Below are 26,103 nucleotides of genomic sequence, written 5' to 3' on the forward strand. Positions count from 1 at the left end.
AGGAAGGGAAATGTAAGTTAACATTTCCTGGGAAAATTTCGTGCCTAAAACAGAAACTCTTTCACCAGAGAAAATTGATATGTCAATATATTCTGGTTCCTGACAAATAGAATAATTATCCCAAACACCCTCTTTCGGAGATTTAGCTTCCAAAGACAATGAGGTAAGTGTAGGGTATGGACGGGCAGGTCTTTTGTTCATCTGATCAAAACAAACAGAAGGGATCCCTTTTTTTTTTTTTTAATGGAAATGGCAGCTCCTCTGCCCCAGAGACAACCTGACCAAGGACATTTTGCTTTAAATCCCTCCTCTCTGATGCTAAGAGGCTGTGGGTTCCCAGTGAACGCTGATCTTGTCCTGTGGAAGGCCTTGCGGCTATCTTCAGTTTGGTCACTTCCCTTTCCTCAAAATCTTTCCGTTTCCTTATCTCTAAAATAAACCATCCTGGCTATTTTCTGCTTTGAAGTATGAGGAGAGGAGATGGCTTATCTTTATTTATTTAAAGATTTATAATATAGATATATTTTTTTTCCAGTTCCAGAAGGAGCTGGAACCAGCTCAGTTTTAACCCATAGCACAAAGATATAATAAGATATTTAACCCCAGAAAAAGACAGTCAATGGAAAGGGGAGGGCAGAGATGGTATCCGTGATACCATCCACGGAACAAATTCCTACTCTGAAGTAAAGCGTTTGGCTAACTTTTACCCCCCAAAAGAAAATGAGGAAACATGTCTTAGTTGCCTGGTTTTGGTTTCATAACAATACACGGTTCATAAATTTATCCTTATAAAGCAGTTGCCCTTAAAAACAGAGATGCCTCTGGAAGTAGTGTTTCACTCCCTCAAAGCACCTGGATCTGGAAAGGGCTGAGAGCCTCAGAATCATTTCTGCACAGCCAGCTGAGGAAAGGATAGCAGTGGCTACAGCTATCTTCCTCTCACTGATGCCCTGGAACCGCCCGGTTGCAGGGACTGGAGAAGAAAGCGGAGCTCTCTGATGTGCGCCACCGGGTCACTGGGAAGAGGCTGTAAACAGGCGTCAGATGAGCCAAGCCTTGTGGCCCAGCTCAGCAAAACAAGAAAAAGGAGAGAGACTAGTGTCAGTGGAGGAGTAACAAAAATATAAGCTTAGGCTGCCTATGCTTTTCCAATTTTTCTAACAAAGTTTCTGACAGCTAAGTGTGTCATCAAAATTCACCTCTGCATTATGAACAGCACCAAAAGCAATAAATTCCCCTTGGAGTGGCTGCTAGCTACCCTGCAATGATTTTCACTTCTGTAGAGGCAACCTCTTCACAGTCTTGGGGTACCAACACCTTCCTGCACACACACTCACCAGAAGCACTCACATATGTCCCTCTTGTGAATTCTTTGCTGCTCACGATTTCTCACATATCCTAAGCTTAAGCTGCTTCTCTTTGCACAAGTAGGGAGACAAACAGGCACTCTGAAACTGTCTAAGAGAACAATTCCCACACACACCGTCTGTCAAGCTACCTTTGAGAGAGGCTGTCTTTCTTTGGCTATCCTCGAAGACTGAGCCAACCCTTCCATAAATCATAATTGGACTTGTCTCTTCATTCAGCTGGCTCTAGGGTCTTCTCCCAAAGAGCCGTAGGCATGAGCTAAGGGAGAGGTGCAATGGTGGTGGATGTCGGTGGGTCTGGGTTACTCACCACACAGGTTGTATCCTGTAGTCCTACTCATGATGATCTCAGATGAGCCACTTTATCTTATAACACAGTGCTGCTGGGCCTGCTCACTCCTGCGACTCGATAGGCCTGGTGGAATCTAGTTCATGATGAGTAATTCCAGACACGTGATCATTTGGTGTCCGTGATCAGGGTCACTTTTCTGCCTGTCTGTCTCTGCCACAGCCTGGCAACATGCCAGGAGCTATTTTTCAAAACTGGTGGTGCAGGTGAAGTAGCCCCGCTCCAGAATTCCAAGGGCCCACATTGTGGTTGTGATTCTGTCTCTGAGGCTCACCACAAGCTCCACTCGGCATCTGTGTCCAGCCCTGATGCACCTGTGGCCCGGCCTCAGGACAGCTTGCGGAGCCTGCACCTGCGGCAGAGGTCAGAGCTGGCAGCCCTTGCCTCAGCCAGTGCACAGTGCTACTGCACCATTAGAGCGCAAAGAGGCCTGGAGGGCACTGTGCTCACTTCTAGATAGGAGGTGCAAGACGCAGGTATTTGCCTTTCAGTTTATAGGCTGTGTGAGGGTTCTTCAGTGAAAAAGAACCAATAGAATATACACATACCCATGAATAGGAATTTATCAGATTGGCCCACATGGTTGCAGAGACTGAAACGTTCCCCAATGCCATTTGTAAGCTGAGTGCAAGGAGCCAGAAGCATTAAAATGAGAAAAACTAACGATGGAGAAAAAGAGCCCTGGAAGCTCCCCAGAGGGCCACTAGGGCAAGTCTTCATTCAAGGTCTGAATGATCTGGAGGCTAACTTCCAAGGGAGACAGGAGTAGAAAACATACCTGCTCGAATGGGTGACAGAGGCCGAGACCGAGAGCAAGTGTCCCCCTTCTGCTGCTTTTTCATCTGTCGGAGCCTCCAGCCTATCGGGTAGTGCTGCCCACACTCAGGGTGGTCTTCCTCACTCAGGTCCCTGACCCACAAGCCAATTCGCTCTGGAAAGACCCTCACGGGTACACCCAGAAGCATCCTTTACCAATTCTCTAAGTATCCTCAATCCAATGAGGTGGACATCCAAAACTGACCACCACAGAGGGAGTATCTCAACATGCCTTGAGCCCTGGGCACCTAAGAAATGAACGGATATGACCACCCAGCAAATCTTCACAGGATTTCTCTCCCACTCTGGAGTACGTGCTTCTTCCCAGGGCCTCCAGCAGACCAGCCCCGTTCGTGTATACGACATCCACACGAGTAAGAGCCTTTGGACGACTGTGCATGATTGAAAAATACAGTGCAAGATATTTAAATTTTCAAACTTGTTATAGTAAAAAAACCATTTCCATTAAGCCTCCTCAAAATAAAACCCTCATCACTTCGCAAACAGTTATCCCATTACTCTTTTCAGTTTCTAAAGTGGTTCTGGAAGTCCTCTTTCATGAGTGTCTTCGGTTACACTGTAAGTCGCAGCCTCAATGTCCTAAATCAAGTAAAAACGTTAACCTCTTAAAGTTAGGGAAAGATCAGATGTCACGCAGGGCCAGATCTGGTGCATGAGGTGGATGAGGACACACCGTGATGTTTTCATGAGCCTGCCTTTCTGCTGGATGGCGCTTGGCAGCAGTACTCACCATATTTTTCATCATATCTTGTAAAGACACTCACAGAACTGCTGAAGATGGGTTAAATGTGTTCACAGTGAGGGAAATATTTTGAGAGGTATTAATGGCAGTTTATCTTTTATTGTCTTTTTTTCTGGTGTAAACATTCACCCTGTATTTTTATCACATCTCATATACAGACAAAAGAGAAGAGAGTGAATGTAGTCATACTGCAAACCAACAGCTTTTATACGTAAAGTTTTTTATTCTATTAGATATCAAACTGTTTCTGTCTTTAATAATTGACAAAGAAACAGGGAATGCATTGACCAAATCTAATCACAAAGTACCTTAGGCCGTTTGAACCTGCTCTAGTAAAAGATCCCACATTCAGAAGAGCAGCGAAGGTTGGCTTCTACTTGGTGGAGCTTACCAGACTCACCCAGTTTCTGCAGGGCCGTAGTGATGAATTGATCAGAGATACAGTGAGGATCACCGTTCCTGCCTCCTTCACATCCTGAAGTTTGTACTAATCTCTTCCATCCCCTTAGCACACAATATTATTTTTATTCTGTTCAACTAACTGTTGTGGAGTTCTGGAGCCAGCACTGCCCATCAGAATGGTCCCATGCTGGGCCAACATAGCCAGCCCTACATGCTTCCCTGTCCTTCAGTCTCCAGAAGTGGGCTGCCCTGAGAAAGGGCAATCTCGCCCGATGCCGGTCTATGCCACTGAACAGACCCCAAGGCAGCTGCGAGCTGGAGGCCAATTGCTTGCCACATCCCTACAGCTGGGATGACAAGCCTTTCTAGAAGAGGAATTCGGGCAAAATCAGTCTCTGCCTACCACATGTGCTGGGAGCCATGCTGGTCCGAAATCCCTGGGCCACTTTATGATCTGTAGAGAGGAACTTCCTGGATGTGGGGTAGGATGACGGTAGAGCTGCCTGTAGGTCTCATTCCAAACAACTGCTAAGACTATTAAATCCACAGAAAAAGCCGCAGTATCTGCTCAGTAAGCATTAGTGAATGATTTATAAACCAGATACTGTTCTGAGCATGCTGCATGAGTTTTTTCACTTGATTCAAAGAAAGAATGAACACCTTCACAGTCACTATGTCACCCACAAGGAAAGGGGACTTATGGAGGGGACATAAATTGCTCAGGGTCACGCAGTTAATACTAGCAGATCTGGGACATCTTGCTATTTTGCAGCATCATATACAAAAACCAAATTTTGCTGTGATGCCTCAAAATAAATTAGCAAATGCATGGTGACATAAGAAATAACTATATTGCTTTGTGTTTGCTTGCTGATTAATAATGCGGAGAACTAATTCTGCTTTATCGTTTTTGTTATTTTCACTATCAGTTAATTATTCTTCATACTTTCTAATGTTTGAGAATGGCCCCAAATCTTTTCTTATTATCATTATTCAGTTAAAGGCAATGTCCCAGTTTCTATTCTTCAATAAATCCTGGAGCGGTGTCTGTTGAGTGTGTGGATGTGTAAGGAAATGATAAGACAGCCCCTTATTCTAAAAGTACAGTGAAGCAGTAGAAATAGGCTGTACATTAATTTTTTCTCTAAAGCAGCTCAAAACTGGCATCTCTCTCTCTCTCTCTCAGCTCATTAATTCTAGAAAGAATTCTAATTCAAGACGGCAGTGCAGCATCTTTGTAAGTTTCAGAAGGAAAGGAAAGTAAGCGTGTGGGAAGAAGAGCGGTCGAAGCACCAGCAAGAGCTTATCTTCTTAGAGACTGTCAGCCAGTGCAAGAGATGAAATCAGATCTTAATTCAAAGATACAATTAGTAGATGATTTTTCTCTTGTGGGGGACAGGTGGGAAAAGAAACGAAAACAGTATTTTATGGATAACTTGTTTTTAATCTAGAGAGGAGAGTCTCAGGCTATGTGGATGGGTATTCATTATATCAGCTGTACTTTCCTGTTTTTTTCAAACTTTTAGAAACAATAATAACAAAAAAAAAACTTTGGGGGAAATCTGAAACTCAAAGAATTAAAAAATATAGGGAAAAAAAGTTTTTATGCACATAAATAACTCTTCTTCCTGTAAAGAAATTTTTCAGAATCAATGATTCTGTAACATAATTTGTAAGCATAACCATTCCCCAGTTTTTTTCCCTCTAATTTCCTTGCAACTTTAAAAACAATCATGAAGGGGCTGGGGATTTAGTTCAGCGACACAGCGCCTGCCTGGCAAGCGCGACATCATGAGTTCGATTCCCGGTACCAGAAGAAAAAAAAAAAAAAAGCATGAAAGACAATATCCCACACTACAGAGTATTAAACTTTAAGAAACCTTTGACTTGCTCTTCCTACACTTGGAGCGTTTCCTTGGTAATGAAGGTGCTAAAATGACTAGCAGCAAAGCCAGGGGCATGTGGTGCAGTTGAGCAGTATGTTAACATCCAGAAAGAGACAACAGCCTGGCATAATGAGAAGAATGGCCTTTGGTACCAAAGTGACATTTTGTCACCAGTAGTGTGACTCGAATGGGTCCTTAAATCTCAGTACCTTATTTTTATGTGCTTATGAGGGTAAGAAAACTTAACTTCCAGAATATCCTTAGGGCTAAATGCAATAATTTATATATAGTGCGTGAGATTAAGCAGCAAAGTTATTAAACCTTCCTGCTTCCCTCTCCTTTGCTAATAAACTGATTTAATAAGGAAGATTTGTCTGCCAGAGAAGCTGAACTCTTCAGGTCATTTTCAAAAGCAGCACTTTCCACATGAGCCCTTTTCTGCAAGTGAGCAGGGGTGGTTTATACCCCTCCGTCTTGTTGACCTTGCACAGCAATAAGCAGGGCTTCTCGCCTCGCAGGCACTGTTAGAAGAGGCAGGGCACACGCTGTGGCCTGACTCCTGAGCCTCCAACCTGCCTGGCACCAGCTGTTTACTTTCTCTGATCTGAGGGGCGCTGAAGCTGTGAAATGAGGCTTCCCGGCCCTGAGACTCCAGGGCCATGGGAGGCTATTCCAGTAAATAAAGGCTGGCTGAGATGGTCAAGGAGGTGAGAGGAGGCGTCACAGACTCAGAATGAAAAGGAAACACACAGGGCATTTTCCTGCTGACCGCTTTGTGCAGCATCTGCAGGGCCAAGTTTATTACAACAGAATTGGAGAGAGTTTGCTCCAACATCTAAAAGAAGGTTAGGAAGGCAAATTTCTGTGTGGTTGAAAGGCTCTGAAATATTCCTGGGAGGAAGAAGCAACCCCTTTGTTACACATGCGACCTTGTCAGACCCTCTTGAGTCTGAATGGCCTCTACTCCGTGGAACAATGAAAACCAGCTCTACATTCGGCCCATTCCACCCTTAGGTCTCTCTGCCGTGCTTAGAAGTTTGGTGCAAGTGAATTGACCTTGTCCAGTACGACTCCAGTTCTATCCTTTCACCTGGTCTCCAGTTAAGACCCTCTCCCCAAAACTAGATTGTGTGTTCGTGGCATATACCCCTTCAGAGAAATTATAACAAAGTCAAAACCATTTTCATCATCATGCTAAGACGGCATTTGGCTTTTTCACAAGGTGTCTCTCACAAGCATAGTGAGAAAGCCACTCCAATAGCCTTTTTCCAACAGCGTAGCTGCATGAGATTTAACTTTCTTCCTGTACCTCAACCAAAACAACGTATTGCGATTCCTTGAACAACTATTTGTTTAACATTCATTTAACCAATATGCTTACCAAGCAAATTTATTTTTACTTTTCACCTGATAACACTTTTGGAGTGTATTTTTTTTCTTTTCTAGTTCCTGGATGAAAATTCAGGCAGGCATCATACCTTACCTGGTCACTGTGGGTCATTAAGGAGGAATCTCTCGAAATTAACTGAGTGGTAAAATTTCTGGAAAGGTCGGTCTTTAAACACAGGGTTTTAGCTCTGCTCTATCTTGGAACCACTGTAGACAAGAAGAGAATCTTTAGAGGAAGGAGTGTGTTTGGGCACTTCTCTTTTCCTTTCTTCTAATCTTCTTTTCCTCATCTTGATAATTTCTGTTTCTAGCCTTCTCGGGGGTGGGACTTAAGGGGAACAGAAAGGCTCTGTATGTTCCACGTTTGCTGGGCATGTCTTTAGAGGTCACCGTCACCACTGAGGGCTTCACAGAGGAGAACAAGGCATCTCCACTCTAGTGGTTGGTCACTTTCTAGCTTACCTGTAGAGTAGGGCATGTATTCCTGAGGCGTCTTCAGGTGTTTTCTGGGAGTCTACAAGGTCAAAGCCACTTCCATAATAATAGTAAGGTGTGCTGTGCCTTCTTTATGTTCTTTCTGCCTCAATTATCCAGAGGTTAATGATGTGTTCATGGTTATCTAACTATACATCTGCAGATTGAATTTCGTTCCTATACTTCAGCCAAAACACATATGGCAAGAGGGTGAACACAGACGCAGAATCCTAACCCTATGGTCTTCAAGTAAGCCAGATACTGAAGAAAGTTAAAAAGTGTAAAACATTGGGCAGTGAATGTAACTTAGTGGTAGAGCACTTGCTCAGAAGGTAAGAAGCCTTGTATTCCACCCCCAGGTCCCTACAAAAGGAAATATTCTTCTTTCTGAATTTTCTTTTAGAACATGAGTTATCTTTTAAATTTCTGGTGTTAACATGTGAGTTTACTGTTAGTGCTTTTAAATGAATTAATAAATGAACATCTTAAATGTTTTCTGGTTTAATTTCTAATGCAGTTAGAATTGATAGCTATAAACATTTGAACAAAAACTATTCAGTGTCCATAATTATTACTGTAACTTTCTTTTTCAAAGTGTAAAGAAGTCCTGAGAACAAAAACCTGAGAACCAGTTATTTAGCCTTAACATCCTCCCAACTGTGTCTGCTGCTGGATGCCCCACCTAGGTAGCCACCTGAGCAGGGTACAAGGCTGTCTCTGGTTTCTGCTCTTGTGTGGCTACGTCCACCCGTGCAGAACACATTCTGCGTCAGCTGATTAGCAATGCAGGTTGCACTTATGCAATTTAACCTCCTGTGCAGCTTCAAAGAAGCTGCTTGCCTCCGACTCTGCCCCTTTGGATTCTTGTGGTGAGCAGACACTAATTCACAGTCCCCTCAGACAGCTCTTAACTTCAAGGAGAGAGCATCACCCCCAGCTTTCCTGTCATCAAGGAATGGTGACAGTCCTACACCTCTCTTCTCAAAGTCTCTCCTCTTCTTCAGCATTGCTTAACTCTTTCATATCTACAGGGCAGTGAGAAGTTTACAAATACTATGGATTCTCAACCCTAGCCCTCCCCAGCTCCTGAATATCATGGTTTTATTTCTCTTATGGTTTTGAAGTTTAATTTACTTACAGTTGTTCATGCTCACGTGTACACCTTGACCATCTAAACTGCAAGATACTTGAGGGTCTGATTTATTCACCTTTTAATCCCCGGTACCCAAAAATGTAATGCTGATTATATATTGATGGAATTTATAGAGGATAATTCTAATCTCCTGAACAAAAGATCATCGATATGTCAGAAGGGAGAATCACTGAATCACTGTCAGCATGAGTTCTTTTTCATTTTTCTGGCATCTGCTCTTTTAGATTCATTCCAAATTATTGGTAAGGAAGTTGAAACAATGTCATGGGAAAGATAAATCAGAGGCCTGCCAGAGATGAGAGCCCAATCTTCATAGCTTAAATGAAGCTCTCGAGCGAGGCTGTGGTGATTTAGGAACACCATGAGCCTGTTCCAGGGGAGGCAGCTGCGAGTTCAAGACAAATTATTAACTGCAGCCATTTATGCCGTCCTTCAAATCACCCAGAAACAGTACCCCATTACTTCCCATATTACTCACAGATGTGGACACCTCATTGAATCATAGAGCATTTATGTAAATAGGGACCTCAAAAATCTTCTGTTCCAAGCCTTCATTTGCAAGTGAATTGTCTGTTGCTTGGATCCCGTGGGCTAAGTAGGAGTAGAGCTCTCCCTCCTAGAACTCCTCTACAGCTCTCAGCCAGCATCTTCTCAACTGCACCCATTATGAATGTGGTTGGTTATCATACAGTGATACACCCCAAGGGATCGAATCTGACTAGGAAGAGAAATTTCCAAGGAAAATTTGCAGAGGGAAAGAGAGAGAAGCAAGATGAGAGGGAGAGAAGAGATAAAGATGGGGAGACTGAGGGATGGGAGGAAGCAAAACACAGCTATGAGCACACAAGCTAGAAGTATGCCTATTTAAAAAAATAAAAAATGAAGCCCTTTGTTATGGTTTATGTCTGGATGTCCCCCCAAAGCCTCAGGTGCTAGGGTGGGACTTTCAGAGGTGATTGGGTCACGGGGGTGGGATACTCGCTGCTGGATGAGTCCACTTGATGAGTTTATATCTAAATGCAATGTTGGAAGGTGAAACCTGGTCAGAGGATGGCAGTGGGGCCCAGGCCCTGAAGGGTTCATCTGTCTGCTCCCCTTGCTCTCTCCGTTTCTGCTGCCATGTCCCTCTGCCAAGCTACCCTGCCTTGGAGCCAGCTGACTATGGACTGAAACCTCTACCAACTGTGAGCTACAATAAACCTTTTCTCCTTTAAACTGTGGGTGTTGGGTCCCAGCTATGGGGAAAGTGTCCAAAACATCTTTCTATCTCCCATTATCCTTTCACTGGAAGGCTGTGTGTTCATTTTTTTTACTGCTAGCAAATGACAACAAACAGCACCTTTAACCAACTCATGATTTCACTGTATTTCGGGGTAAAAGTCTGCGTACTGCTCCCCAGGCTGCAGTCAAGGTGTGGGTGGACTGTGATCTCATCGGGAACAACAGCTCATGGCAAGTGCTGGCAGAATTCAGTTCCTTGTGGTCGCACAACCTATGGCAACTCACTTCTACAAGGCCAGCAAGAGAATGTCGCTACTGCTTTAATTTCCTCTGACTTCAGAAAATGTCCAGGACCAGCTTATTGAAGGACTGGCCCAATGAGGGTAGGCTCATCTAGAAGATCACATTTATTATTAATTCAAAGTCAATTTATGCCAATAGCAACCTAATTATGGAGTCACATCCCATCATATTAATTAGTTCCACCCACTGGAGGAGAGGGGTTATACAGGGTGTGTACACCAAGGAAAGGGATTTGGGGGAGCATAATATAATTCTGGACCAATGATCTATATTTCTTGCAAATACAAAATATATTCTTTTAGTGTTTGATAATTCTCATCTCATTATTGCAATAGTTCAGAGTGCAAAATCCAAGTTTACCTTTTCACTGATATGCTCTCTATATTTATGGGCCCTTAAAACTCAAAGGGTGAAACTTGATTTCCAATGTAGCAGTACTAGGAAGTGGCGCTTGAGTAGGACCTGTGGGCAGAACCCTCACGAGTAGGACTGGTACCTTCATGAAGCAGGCTCCAGAGTGCTGCCCTGACCCTCTCACCACGGGAAGACTCAGTGAGAAGGAACCATCTGTGGTCTGGAAAGTGACTGAGACCCAAACCTACCGACTTTCCATCCTGCAGACCTGTGAGCAATCAGTTTCCACTTTTATGAAATATCCAGTTTAGGGTACATTGTTATAGTAACCCAAACACGCTAAAATAATGATGTGTGGATTTTCTAAAAATGAAAATAACGATTCCACCCAACATTCAGTTAAACAAAAGTAGATTAACTATTTTTAAGCTGGAAGATATTTAGTCATATGGCACAGCTACCCCACACCTGTCAGAGCAGCCCCAAAGAATCCATTTTATTTTTATATGGTCTCCAAAAAATGTCATTACTTATTTTTCAAGAAAGAACTGGAGACTTCTAGTGAAAAGGGAAAGCTTTTAGTGTGTATATGCCTACTTGCAAATGGTCCAAAATGTGCTTGTAAATGTATTATATTTTCCATTTGAGTAGAGATCTTACAATGGACATGCATTATGATGAGGGCATAATGAGCTTTAAGGTCAGTTCTTGGTCAGAGCCATCTTCATTTTTGCTCATAGCAGTCTCCACCAGCTGTATCTCTCTTCCTTATCTGAAAGAATACAGTGGTTTGCCTGCTTAATTAAAAGCCTGATTTATTTTCTGCCTTTTATCACCAAGAATTGTGTCTGTCTCTTTGTTCTCTGGCTGTGACTTTAAAGTTATACCTGATCATTCCCTATCTCAACTTTACTTTATTGTAAAGTCACATATGGATAAGAACTTTATCAAAGATTTTTTGCTGTCCAATGAGATGATGATCATGCCTATCCTATTCTCCCCTAAACAATTAATACAGTGGAATACATTGATTTATTTTAAGATTTTGGACCATATTTACATTCCTGGAATGAACTTCATGTAGTCATGAGGTACATTTTGTTTAGGGTTTTTGTATTCATATTCAGAAGTGTAATTCATTTGTAGTTTTCTGCACTACCATTTTTTTTGTACTTTATGCTAAAATCATGCAAATAATTGGAAAGATTTTCACCTTCCTACAGACTCTAGGAAAATTTGAATCACACTGCAATTATCTATTTTACAGTTTGGTAGAATTTAATTATAAAGTTATAGAAGTCTTGTACTTTGCCAAATGGTAGGTATTGGCAACTGTTAAAATGTCTTTCAGGATAACTGGCTTATTTTGTATGTAGTATAGGATGAACTCAGCAGGCCTTGGTTGTCCAAAGTTGTATATTTAAAGGTGGTCAGGACTGGCCCTTGCCTGGTGCCCAGTAGGCAAACCCTGAGCCCTGGGGATATCCTGCAGGAAAAGAAAGTCTGTGTACCAAGGGCCTTGGTCATGCCAGACAGTTTATGCTAACAATGTAATTTGTGATGAATGCCTATTTTTGTTCACCCAGGGCCCTAGGCTGTATTGTATCATTTTGACTGTAAAGAGACTGGAAACTGAGCAACTACAGTCAGTCTCCTGGATGGTCCAAGCTCAAGCAACTGAGCCCCTGTGAAAGCCCTGAACGCCAAGGCTCAGGTTACTTTTTGTGTTTATCTAATTATTTTCTTCCTGCTGCTTTATTTATGCTTCTTAGTCTTTTTCTTAATTTGTGAATTGAGTGCTTAATTAATGTTTAATCTTCTTTTCTAAAAGTAAAAGAAGAAAGTGAGTGTTCAAGGTTACAAACTTTCTTATTTATATTTGACAAGGTCTATAGGTTTTAATATTCCATATTCTTATCATTATTTCTAACCCTTTTAGAATTGAAAATTATTTCTCCTTTGGTCCAAGAATTATTTAGGAGTAGTTAAATTTGTGGATGATACTTTTTAAAAATTCATTTCTAATTTCAATTAATTAAGTTGAAATCATATAGCCTATACTATTTTTACTTTTAGGAACTTAACTGGTTTATCTAAGATATGGTCAGTGTTTATAAAAGAATTAATGAGTGATAGAAAATGTGTGTTTTGTATTTGCAACATAAAAGGTTTAGTACTTATTTTAAAAGTCAGTATTAATAGATAGAGCACTCACAACCCACAGTGTTGTCTACAAAATACATCAAGGACTAGAAAGTATATTAACATCTGCCAAAAACTATTGTGTTAGTATCACAACTGTGATATTCACACACTAGTTACTTACATTTCCAAAGATATTTGTTTTTAGATTTTCAAAGCTATGTTATTTGATCAGTAGAATTTCATTATATAAAGTGTTAGTCAGGACCAAACCTTTTATCCTTGAAAGCACTTTTAACTATTTAATATTTGTCTGGAAAACTGTTGTTCATCATTTCACTTTTAAAGATTCTGAGTTGCTTCCTTTTAACTATGTCACCTTTAGACAAACCATCACCTGTTTTTAAGTCTATTCTGATAATCTTTTTCTTTCCCCTTATAGGTTCATACCCTTTGGGGGCAAAACAAACAAGTTTTGCCCTTCATTTCATTTCATCTTTTATATTTCTTATGGTTTTTGTTAATTTCTTTGTATTTTATTTTTGCTTATATTACTCTTGTTTTTGAATTTTTTTTTTCTTTAGGATTTTGATGAGTTTACAAGCTATTTTATTAAATATGGGTTTAGCTGTATAAATATGTTATACATCTGAAGCCACATTACTCAATACCTCAACTTCTAAGGTTAACAAAGAATCAGAAGAATGGGTCTTTTAGGGGGACAGGGACAGGGGCATTAAGTGGTGGGGTAGCATAAGAGGGAAACACACTGTAGGAGGTAAACTACGGATGTTTGTCTAAGGTCTAGGATAAGTGATTAGCTCCAGGATGCATTAAACCAGTATGCTTTTTTGAATCTATTATGATTTAAACATATACAGATCATTCATATGCCAATCTTATTTTAACACTAAAAATATAATTATCCAAAAATTTTATTAAATATTGTTTTTCCCAACCCCCTTTGATTATTTTTTTCTCCCTGTCAACACCTCTTCTCCATTCCCAGCATACCAGATTGTATTGTCATAGTCTTGACTTCTTACTTGATGTATTTTGGGTAGACAACTATTTTGGTATGATGTGGCTTAAAGACTACAAACACCAACACAACGTGCATGCAACAATTTTAACAATATTTTTTAAATTACTTGAAAACTTACAAAGTAGTTAAACAAGGACAACAAGATAAGACCGAAAATCAAAACATTTTATGTTGGTATTTGAGATTATATATGATAAAGCTCCCCTGGAATTGTTCCTTGTTACCTCATCACTGGAATTAAAATGGCGAAATGAAACAACAAATATAGCAGTAGTGGCCTCCTTATACGTGCTATGACGAAAACATCTCACTACAAAATTTTGTCTAGTTCATATATTGTGTTATACTCAGAAGTGTTTTAAATTTTCAGAAGAAAGCAGGAAACAGTGTCTTCAGAGGGATGATTCTGGCCAATTGTAAAAGCTTAAAATGTTGGCAAACTCGCACCTAAAATAATCAGTTGATGCTAATTAGCTATTTTAACGCACAGAAGAAAGTGAAATGAGACAAAGGAACAGAAGAACAAGGCCTGTCTAAACAGTAACAACTCACGGGGACACAGAACACTGCACAGCTAAGCACTTGAAGTATTCCTCCCTCTCCTCACAAACAAAAGGACAAAAATACTCTGAAGTCTTCATTCCAGTAACGTAGAGACCCACGTCTGAAAGAGCGTATTTACCAAGAAATTGCACTTTTTAATTGGTTCATGTTTTACCCATCAACTTTATATTAGCATTAAAATGTCCCAGTATAAATACCTGATCTTTTAGCAAGCCTGAACAGCCTGTTACGGGTAAATGTGTAGCTTTAGGATTTTTAAGATATGAAAAACAGCCCTGAACCCCAGAGTCTGAAGTTAGGAACACAGCTGAAGGTGGACTTTGCAAATCAAACCTCCATCGGTGACAGCAAATGTTACACTGACCTTGAGACCACTGAGAGGCTTGAGTGCAAACGGCTTACATTATTTTTATCTGAACTCCCTTTCAAATACCAGTGGCTCCCTGGGGTTGCCAAAATAACTTAAATGCTCTTTATAGGAAAAGTTTAGGTCATTTTTGTCAATGTGTTCACATAAGAAATGGAAAACTCTCATCCTGCTGGGCATCCTCACCCTCCTTGAGAGTCGGGGTCACATTCTTTGTCTTCCCAGAATATCTCTGTTTCAGAAAGAGGCAGAATAATGCAGAACGTGAGGATCCTACTCAGTCTGTCTCTCACATCTTTCTCGCACTCCCAGAAATCAGGAGTCTGCCTCTGTTTTGAATGTGCTAATGCAACCTCTTGCTTCTACTCAGCGCCTGGTCCCACTTGCAGAAACACTGTTTCAGTTCCCACATCCTTCATGCCCCTGTATGCTCCCTTATCCCAGCTCTTCCTCTTCCACCCTGTCTCTCTTGGTTCACCGCATTTTTGCAGCTGCCACTCAGTGAGTTCTCAGGCCCCTGCTAGACTCAAAGCACTATACTATGCAAGGACAGAGGATATTAAAGAGTGCATAACATACCAAACATAAATAATCTCAGCACAGTGCAGATCAAGAAGAGAGGATTAAAGAAAGTTCTTTGGGCTTATAGAGGCAGCAAGATATCACTTCAAGAGAAAACGGCAGAAGTTTCATGTATGAAGCAATATTTTAGAATGGACAGGATGGATGTTTTCCCAAAGAAATGCAGCTATATAGATTTAAGAGCATAAGTATGAGAATGGTCAGAGTATGGTTGGAAAGAGTGAGTAGCCCAAGACAGCTATAGTGTACAGCATTTGATGGGGAAATACAGGGAAGGGTGTAACATACACTTTGCAGTGGCATGTTGTTCACATCTTCCAGGGAATGCATTTAGGCACCTGGTCCCAAGGCAACTTGAAGCTACTTATTCTCTTTATCAATGCTACTTTTCTTAGGTCAAATTTGATTTCTCCTCTCTAAAAGACATGATATCTGTGGAAATTACTGATCATTTTGTAAGGGTGCTGCATGACTCTCTCAATGGCCTTGACCTAATTGATTTAGCCTTCTTTGCTCTGGTCATCCTCCAGCTCTGATGAATTTAATTAACCCTTTTACAGGAAGTAAATGCATTGTACAGAACTGGCCCCCAGAATGCTTTCCTTACTGACTGCCATCGAAACCAAAACCCAAAGACCTCCTTGTCTTAAGAAAGAGTTACAGCACAAGGAGTTCTGTGAACACATTCAACAAACACAAGAACAGAATGCCATTTAATATGGGATGGCAAATTGTGTGCTGGAGAAATCATTGGCCCTGCTATAACAGTGCGCCTTCCTGCAGCAAAGGGAAAATGACTGGTGTTTGGGGGTGCTCTTTGATAACAGGAGTGGGAAGCTGATAGGAAAACTGAAAGCAATAACAGCGGCTGTTCGGGAAGAGGTAGCGTAGTTTTAAATGAGATATATGAATGGACCACAAATCTGTCCTTCCAGAAAAATAAGAGGAGAAAGAAAATTTTTATATCAAAAAAAAGATGTTTAAAAAAGATCACTTGGATTGCATTAATGCTACCTCTATCTCTTAGAAGACATCATAGGGGGCCGGGGCTGCGGTTCAGGGGTGGAGTGTTTGCCTAGCACGTGCAAAGCTCTACAAAAGACATAGAAACTGACCCAATTCTTTCTATATATTCATCTACTTGGGATTTATAAAGTATTAATAATAGTGTGACTTTTAAAATATTTCTTCAAAGAAAAATAAGAAGAATGCCATCAGTTTTTAAGAAATGCTTTCCTATCCTAAAGATAGTGGTGACTCACTCATCTACTCACAAGGATTTATGGAGCCTAAATTTTGCTCAGGATTAAAAACATAAAATTAAAAGAGGTCCCTTCCCTACTGTATAGTGGGAACACTCTTGCTGTATAAACAAAAATTTATATAGGAGAAAGTACTGAACACCATAGTAAAAATATACACAAGGTGCTCTGGGAACATGAAAAATATTTATTCTATGGTGTACAGAAAATGATGTGCAGAAAAATGATCCAAGTGTAGATGAAAAGATAGTACTTTACCAAAAAATGGTGACAAAAGGTACACAAGGCACTTACTGAATGCCAGAAGTTGAATAAGTCCAAGGAAGTGGGCCAGGAAAGGAGCAAGACTGGTAAGGTTGAAGGCCACGTGCTGGAGGACCTTATGTGTCATGGCCAATATTAAAATTTTGCTGAAGGACACAGGGAACCAATGAACAACTGTGAAAAGGTAAACAGCATATTCATAATTGTTTCAGATCAGTTACGGTATGAATGAAGTGTGTACAGGGAAATTCAAGTGTGTATTGGAAAAATGGTAGAAAACAATGTTATATAAAATTAGTGGCAAGGAAGATACAGAGAAAAGAGTTCATTAAAGAAATATAAAGAAAGTAAATCTAGAGAGATTGGTGCTTGGCTTGAACATGGAGAGTAGAGCAAAGGGTTTTGCAACATAATTAATGGCGGTAATGGGGACAGAAGACATGCTACCCCAAAATACAGCACTTTGGCATTCAAGCAGGCAGAAGTAGGAAGGTCACTTTTACCTTTCCCTTACCCTCTCCCCTGAAGAAAGTCATAAAACCTAGGGAGGTTATGCTCTAACCATCTCCCACCTTTTTCTCTCTAAGCAAGTTATAAGATATGCATTTAAGAGGCATTCTCCCTAAATGTGGAGAAAAGGAATACCTTTATCTCAAAGACACAGGAATACCAAGAAGAATCTGAAAAACCAGGCCTTTCTAAGTTTACCTCAGTTTACTGCCATTAAGCCATACAGTCTCTTCATACTTTTCCATGACTATCTCCTTCCTCATCAAACTGAGCTTGAATCTGCTGGTTTACCTGTGTCTTGGGGTATTCATTTTCCTACAAAATTTCCTCTGTAATGTAACATTTATATTAAATAAATTAGTATATTTTTCTGTCATTAATCTCTTTTGTGATAAGACCCTCAGCTTTGAACCTTGAAATGGATAAGATATTCCTTTTCTCTGAAAGTGGTCAACTCATTACATACAAGGGATCCTAATTAAGATTATTACAGTGGACAAATGGGTAAAGAATATACTGTATGTACACACAATAGAATACTATATCACCTTAAAGGAAAGGAAATTTCTATCAAATGTGGTTAAATGGACCGGGAGAACATTGTGCTAAACAAAGTAAGTGTAGCATAGAAAGGTAAGCATTAGGGGCTGGGGATTTAGCTCAGTGGCAAAAACGCCTGCCTGGCAAGCGCAAGGTCATGAGTTCAGTTCCCTGTACTGGAGAAAAAAAAAAAAAAAAAAAAAAAAAAAAAAGAGAAGAAGAAAGGTAAGCATTGTATGGTTTTCCTTGTACATTACATTAGTCAGCTTTTCATTGCTGGGACACAATTTCTAACACTCACAAGTTAAAAGTGAAGAGGTTTAATTTGGCTCATGGTTCCAGGGGGTTCAGTCCATGGTCAGCGGCTCTAAGGCAAAAACATCATCACACCAAAAATATTTCATGGCAGCCTGAAAGCAAACTCTTACACAAGTGAGCTACAGAAGAAATCAAAAAGAAAGAAAAAATACTTTGAAACAAATGAAAACACAGCACTCAAATACTCATAGGATGTAATGAAAGAAGTAGTGAGTGAAATTATAGCTATAGATGCACACATTAAATGGAAGGAAAAGCTCAGGTCAATAACATAAATTTATACCTTAAGGAACTAAGAGCGAGTGAGCAAACTTCACACAAGACTAGCAGAAGGAAGGAAATAATAAAGTAAGATAAATAAGAGAGAAAATAGAAAAACAAAAGAGAAGTTCAACAAAACCTCCCCAAGACAATTCTTTGAAAAGAGTAACAAGATTATCATGTTTACTCAGACTGACAAATAAAAAAGAATATTCATGGACTAGGGGCATACCTCAGAGGTAGGGTCCTTGCTTAATGTGTACAAGGCCCTGAGTCCCATCTCCAGCACTGCAAAGAAAAGAAAAACTCAAATTACTAAATTTAGAAATGAAAATGGGACCTTACTGTCAACCTCACAGAAAAAGAAAAGATTATAAAAGAATACTAGGAAAAGTTTACATCAACAAATTAAGCAACCTAGATGAAATGACAAATCCCTAGAAATATACCATCTACCAAGATTAAATTGTGAAGCTGTGAAAGTGAGTGTGAGTAGATCTGTCATTGTAAAAGAGATTGAGTCAAATAGTCAAAAACTTCCCCACCAAAAAAAAAATCCCTAGAGAGATGATCTCACCTGTGAATCCTATCAAACATTTGAAGAAGAATTAAAACCTTCCCAAATTCCTCCAAAACACATTGAAATGGTAGGTCAGTTCCTAACTTATTCTGAGACCAGCATTATCCTAGAGAAAGCTGCTACAAGAAAAAAAATTACGGATCCATATCCCTAATTAATATTGATGCACAAAACCTTCAACAAAATTCTATCAAACATAATTCAAAAGTAGACTCAAAAGGTTACACACCAAGATAAAGTGGGATTTGTTCCAGGAATGCAAAAATGTTCAATATCTGAAAAATCAATCCATCTCCTATACCAGATGTTAAAAAGGAAGGTAAAAGGCACATGATTTTATCAATTGATACAGAGAAAGCATTTGACAGAATTTGACAACCTTTGACAATAAAAAGCACTTAATAAAGTTAGAACAGAAAGAAACTTCCCCAACACAATAAAGGCCATGTATTAAAAACTCATAATTAACATCCTAGTCAATGCTGAAAAATCAAACTCTTCTCCCTTAATTTCAGGAAAAATGCAAGATACACGCTTTTGCAAATTATATTCCATATAATATTGGAAGTTCTAGGCCAGGAGGGAGTAAAAAGTACCAAAATTGAAAATAAAGAAGCAAAATTATCTTTTTTTGTAAATTACATGATCTTATGTACAGAAAACTGGACTGCACATATATACACACAAAATGCTAACAAACAAATTTAGCAAAGTTGCAGGATATGAATTCAAAATGGCAAAACCATTTGCATTTCTATGCTCACAATAAGCAATCTGAAAATAAAATTGTGAAAACAATTTCATGTACAATAACACCAAATCCATAAAATACTTAGAAATAAATTTAATCAGTCATCTTGTGCACTGAAAATTATGAAACACTGCTAAAGGAAGTTAAAGAGAACAGTGCCCATTCATGAACTGGAAGAGTTAATATTAAGAGAACAACACCACCAAAAGCAGTCTCCAGATTCAGTACAATTCCTATGAAAATGTTAACGGTATTTTTCAGAAACAAAATTCCACCCCCAAATTTACATAGCCCCTCAAAGAACCTGAAAAAGCTAAAATAAACATGAAAAAGATCAAATGTAAGAATTCATTCTTCCTGATTTCAAAACATACTAGAAAGCTATAGTGGTCAAACTGTTGTTCTGACTTTGAGACACATAGCATCCAATGAAATAGAATAAAGAGCTCAGAAGCAAGTCCTCAGGTACATTGTCAGCTGATTTTTAGCAAGGGTGCAAGTCCATGCAAAGGGGAAATTATGGCCTTTTGAAAAAAAGCTACTAACACCACTGAATATCTACATACAATAGAATATTTGACTCTCATATCAACAAAAAAAACTCAAAGTGGATTAAATATCTAAATGTAAGAACCAAAAATTTAAAACTTAGAAGACTAATTGAAGCATATAAAATCTCATAAAATTCAACAAAAAACAATTCAAAAATGGACAGAAGTCTTGAGTAGTCATTTCTCCAAAGAAAGTAAACGTCGATAAATACATGAGATGCTCAACATCACTAGCCATTAGGTAAATGCTAACCAAAACTACAATAAAGTACGCTTCATATCCATTAGGATGATTATTATCCAGAAAATGGAAAATGACACGCATTGACCACCATGTGGAGAAAGTGGAGCACATATGCTTTGCTGTTGAGAAAATAAAGAAACATAAAGAAAATAAAATGTAGTTGTTATGGAGCTGTTTGGAAGTTCCTTAAATGTTAAACACGGAATTAAGTTAAGCCCATATAATCAGGCAACTCCACTTCTAGGTGTACACCCAAAGGAACTGAAGGCAGAGACGTGAATAAGGATTTGCACACCAACATTGCTTTATTCACAACAGGCAAAAAGGTGAAAACACCCCAAACATTCAATAGGTGAGTGAATAAAGACAATGCAGTATGTATGTATGTATGTATATGCATATATGCATACATTTTATATATAATGGAATATTAATATTATTTGGTCTTAACAAATACTGAAAGTATATGAACCTTGAAAACATTATGCCAAGAGAAATATGACAGGCACAACAGGACAAACACTGTATGATTCCAATTACTTGGGATGCTTAGAATGAGCATAGAGCTAGCAGGGGTTAGAAGGAAGTGTTATGGAGAGTTACTGCTTCACCAGTAGAGAGTTTCTGTTATAGATAATGAGTAATCTCAGGAGATGGGAAGTAATTAAGGTCACATAGCATTAGGAATGAATTTAACACTTCTGAATTGTACAACTAAAATAGGTAAAATGATAGCTTTATGACACATATGTATATTATACCACAGTAAAGAGAATTTTTTAAAACAGAGTAATATTTACTCTCTGTACCAAAACCCTAATCAAAATATCTCAATAAGCTGATTTTCCTAATAAAACATGTTTTCAAATAAAACATCATCCAATTCATCTTTGAAAAGCTACCATTTTATTTGAATTGATTTCTGAATAGTCCACTCATTCAAAATACTTGATACGGTATTTTTGTAAGCACAAATATGTGCCAACAAGATTAAGGACAACTATGTGAAAATACGGTAAAGATCAGGACCTATAGGAATTGCAGGACTTAAATTTCAAATAGACCACTTCCTATATTTTAGCAATTTCTAGATGACTGCTAACCCAACACAGCCCAAGTTATAAGAGCTACAAATGTCAATTCTTTATGTGATAGGATTTGAGAAGTCTCTCTTAAAGCTGTTCCCCGCTTCTTGCTTCATGGTCGACACTTAGCATCTTTAGAAGCATTCTGAGGTCGTATGCATTTTGAGCTCTGTTAAGGCCTCCTGCTTCCTGAATGCAAATACATCCTTTTATTAAGGCACAAATATCACTATTGCATGGCACCAAGCAGCTGTCCAAGGACTTGGGTAAGTAAAGTCTGTTTCCCAGAGGCAGAAACATGAAGGAACCAAGAAGAGCCCTGGAGATTCCTTCTGGGAGGAAGGACATAAAAGAGGACCTGCGATAATCTTTCTTAGATAGCAAATAAATAACCAGGATTCAAATGCTGGCCCTACTTTTTATTGGCTTTGTGAACATAAGCAACATCTTCAACCTTGGGGATGAAAATAAGCTTATAGGTCTTAGTGCAGTCTCAGAATCACTGAGGACGTCTCCTCTGCTGCATGTCTGGCTGCAATCTGTCCATTCTCTGATGCTGGGAACCTATGGGTGCCATGTACTGTTTCAGAGGCTGAGGGCTCAGTGTGTAATAAAAAGAAGTCTATGCTCTCATGGAGCACATAGCCCACCCGGAGGGATAATGCCAAGCTAGCAAATAAATATTTAACACGTTGGGTGGTAATGAGTGAGAGGAGGACAAAGTGACAAAGTGATGCGGAATAGCCGAAGTGGCACACCGAGCAGGAACAAATGATGTAGAAGACGCCATGTGTGCATAGACAGGATGGAGACAGTTACTTGTCTGGTTGAAGCAAGTACAGTCCTAAACTCACTACATAGATTTACTCTTTGAATAGTCAAAAAAGTCATATGATACAGACTTTGTGAGTATCCTCATTTCACAGATCAGGAAAATGAAGCACATAGGAGCTAAAGAACTTGCCAGTGAAACTCACCTAGCAAGTGACATAGTGATGTTTATACTCAGGCTGCCTGGCCCAACCCCCTATGCCCTACCCACCTGCCAAATTAGCTCTCTGAGGGTCCATGGTCCCAGCTAGTGGGAACCTGAGTCTGGGCAAACAGTCTGCAGTGAGGAGCAGGCTGAACGTGTCTAAGGAGCAGCCACAGAGAAGAGAGGGAGGATTTATAGAGGTACAGTCAGAGAAGTGACTGAGCTCCATCCTGCTGGCACTTGAGGACCATTGTCGAACTTTGGAGTACTCTAAGTAAGTATTGGAGGATTTTTAGTAGAAAAGCAACATGAATTTTCCAAGGTCTTAAAAAAACCCCACTGGTTGTTGGATGGAGAATGATACTTAAGGAGAATGTATTTGTTTTGTTTTGTTTTGTTTTGTTTTGTTTTGTTTTGTTTTGTTTTGTTTTGTTTTTGGTTCTGGTAATGGAACCCAGGGCTTGCTCTACCCCTGAACGCACTAAACACTTTCTCTACCACTAAGCTTCCCTCCAGCCCTGTAAATTAAAATTTTGACACAGATCTTACCAGCCTAAACGTAAGGTATATATAGGGCTGCATCCCTTTCTGATGCTCTTGGGCAGGGAGTCCATTCCCCTGCCTTTTTTGTATGCAATGATGGGAGGGGATCCTCATTGTCCTCTCTTCTGCTTCCCTCTTCTGCTTTTAAGGATCTGTGTGATTACCCTGAATAATCGAGGGTAAATAATCCTACATAATTTGCATTATTAATCCTAAATAATCTAGGATTATCTCCCCATGTCAAGGTCTTTAACCCAATCACACCTGCAAAGCCCCTTTTGCCATTGGAGGCAGCATATTCACAAGTGCTAAGAATTGTAAACTATGGTAAAGTGCAGGTGACTAGTGTCTGAATAATTGTCCTAGACATATATTCTTGAATAACACACACTCTGCATTTTATGTACATTATTTCATTTAAGTCTTCCTTCAGAGTTTCCAGATGTGTATTATAATTACACTAGCTTTACAGCTGAAGAACCTGAGTTATAGTTTGCCTAAAGTCAGATAGCCTAAAGACAAGCTGAACTCCACATCCTCATGCCTTTTCTACTGCACTATATTGCTGCAATAATAGAACCAGGATCAAAAGCTAATACTTTCTAAAGTATTTTTTTAAACCTGTTGGGACAGAAGAGATATGGGAGGTACCCATGATGAGAGGCAGGAAAGCCTGGACTACATCCCAGATGAGCAGATCTTTCTGCAGGGATTGGAAGGACAATGTAAAAATCCCTGCAGACAAGTTGGGCTGACTTCCCAGCACACTATACTTCTAGAGAATTCTGTGATGGTGAAGCCCATTATCTACAAACGTCATTGCTATTCATGTTAATGCTCTGCTGGTAATAGACCACAGGATTGAAGCTCTGCACAGTGAACTGGACATAAAAGATAGATGGACAATGAATATATAAATATATATTTTCCTTGACCTATTTCTAACAAGCTATTTACTGGCTACTTCAATAGAAAACTCATTAAAGATTTTTCTTCCTTTATTTAATATGTTCAGGCCTTTAGACTATAGTTCTATCCAAATCAGATCAAGTAATGCCTCAATCACTCACTTTCAGAGACTTTCTAATGAGGACACTTATCTCCTCTGCACAGAAATATACATTAGTGCATTTGTTTCTCTTCCCACCAGGGAAGGTACACAGGTGAGCACTGGGCAATCTGGCTAGAGCTCCTGCAGTGATGGCTCCCATGTGCCGGGAAAAACAGTTATATTGTTTGGAGGGCTGGGGAAGAGGAAATGTTATTTCATTTTGCTTTGCTTTGTTGTATGATTTTGCTTGTGCTGTGTGCATAAGTACAAATTTTATAGATCCACATGATCCTCTTCATTTACATATTTGCATCCTAAGGGAGTGGCGAGTGAGCAGAGAATGAGGTAGATACCGAGGTCTCAGGGACGAGGGTTCTGTGGTTTGAAAACTCATCGTAGGTGGTTTTGAAAGCCCTCTACTCCTCCTGTAAGTAATGACCACTCTTGAAAATTAGGGGCCAAACAGACTGAAATCCCAGGGAGTTATTATTTGTGAATCTTTGGAGTAAGAAGAAATCATAATTCAGCATCCTCTCCAATGTCTTTGGTGGACAGTTCTCAATATTTTCCACAACCAGAGAGGTAAACAAGGTGATCTCCAAGCTATCACAGGATGGCCAAGCAAAAGTCAGCTGGCTGTCACCCTGGGCTGCTTCTTCCTTGTTCATAAGAGATACTTCTGATGCTCCAATTGGGTGGGAACATTGAACTTCATGATGTTATCTCCCCAGTAAACACAATGTTGGAAAGAAATCAGTCTTCCAAGTGTGACTCAGGCTCAACCATAAATAAGCCTTTCCAAAAGGTCTATGCTTTCAGTTCTTAGAAAATCAAAAACTACAATCTAACGGAAATGTAAGAACAGAGATATTCCATTCTATATGTCTTAAAAGAAACCTTAAGCACATTGGAATGCAATGGATTGGTTCTGTATTTCTCTTATCTTGGTCCCTGAATGGAAAGACCAAAAGAAAAGAGAACTTCCTCTCAGAGCCTATACTTAAAAGGACACGTCAGTGTCACCACAGGTCCATCAGGAGCCACTACAATAGCAGGCTTCATCTATTAACATATTTTAGTATGTTTAGGAGATTCCTTCCTAGGGGGAGAGCCAGCATAAAGGTGTTTTAACTTTTCATTTTTAATACATTGCCAGTTTCCATGGAGACCAAGGTAAAGCTATTGCATGGATTTTCTTGTCGAAGTCAGAATGACATCATTACCCCTGAGGAGTACAGGCACCTCTGTCTTCCTGCCTGCCTTTCCAGGCTACTGCCCTAGTTGTGCCCTCCAGGGGCAATAGGCATTGCGAGGGAAGCTTGGGAATGCACACACCACTGGAGCCAGAGTCAAGGCTAGCCACAACATTTGTGCGAATCAGTGCAAAATGAAAGTAGGAGCTTTGCTCAAAAAGCAGGACAAAAATGCTGTTAAGGTGCTGAAACATTAAGCTTTATCTTTCCTTCCATAGTCTCTCTCTCAACTTGTAATGGCACTTTATATTTGCAATTTAATGTTGTTCTATGCAGAGAAAAATAGAAATTTTCAATTACTAGGATGAATTTTACTGCTCACCACTATACTATTCATCTTTAGATTTCCAATTTTAGATGCAGATGTAAAGGCATTTAACTAAAGCAGAATCACAGAAAGTACACAATTCCTATTTCAAAGCTCATACTTGCATGCATATTTTTTCTTACCAGTAGAATGAAAATGCAGCACAAAACTAACTTAATATCTCTTTTTCACCTTTTGATTGTGAATATATTCTGCCAGTGCTCTCCACCTTCAAGACTCACTGATGTATAAGGCGGACTGAAAGGAAAAGGTCTGATGAGTTGCCAACTTTCTCGTCCTTTCTATATCATCATTTTCAGTGTAAGGGGTTGGCTAATACAGAGATGCAACACACACACACAGAAAAGATGATACAGCTCTTTCTTCATGCATGTTTCTTAAAAAGTTTTTCCTTGGAAGCAAATTCTGG

Source organism: Chinchilla lanigera, unplaced genomic scaffold (genome assembly GCF_000276665.1).
Source record: "Chinchilla lanigera isolate Chin_1 unplaced genomic scaffold, ChiLan1.0 scaffold00005, whole genome shotgun sequence".
Classification (NCBI taxonomy): Eukaryota; Metazoa; Chordata; class Mammalia; order Rodentia; family Chinchillidae; genus Chinchilla; species Chinchilla lanigera.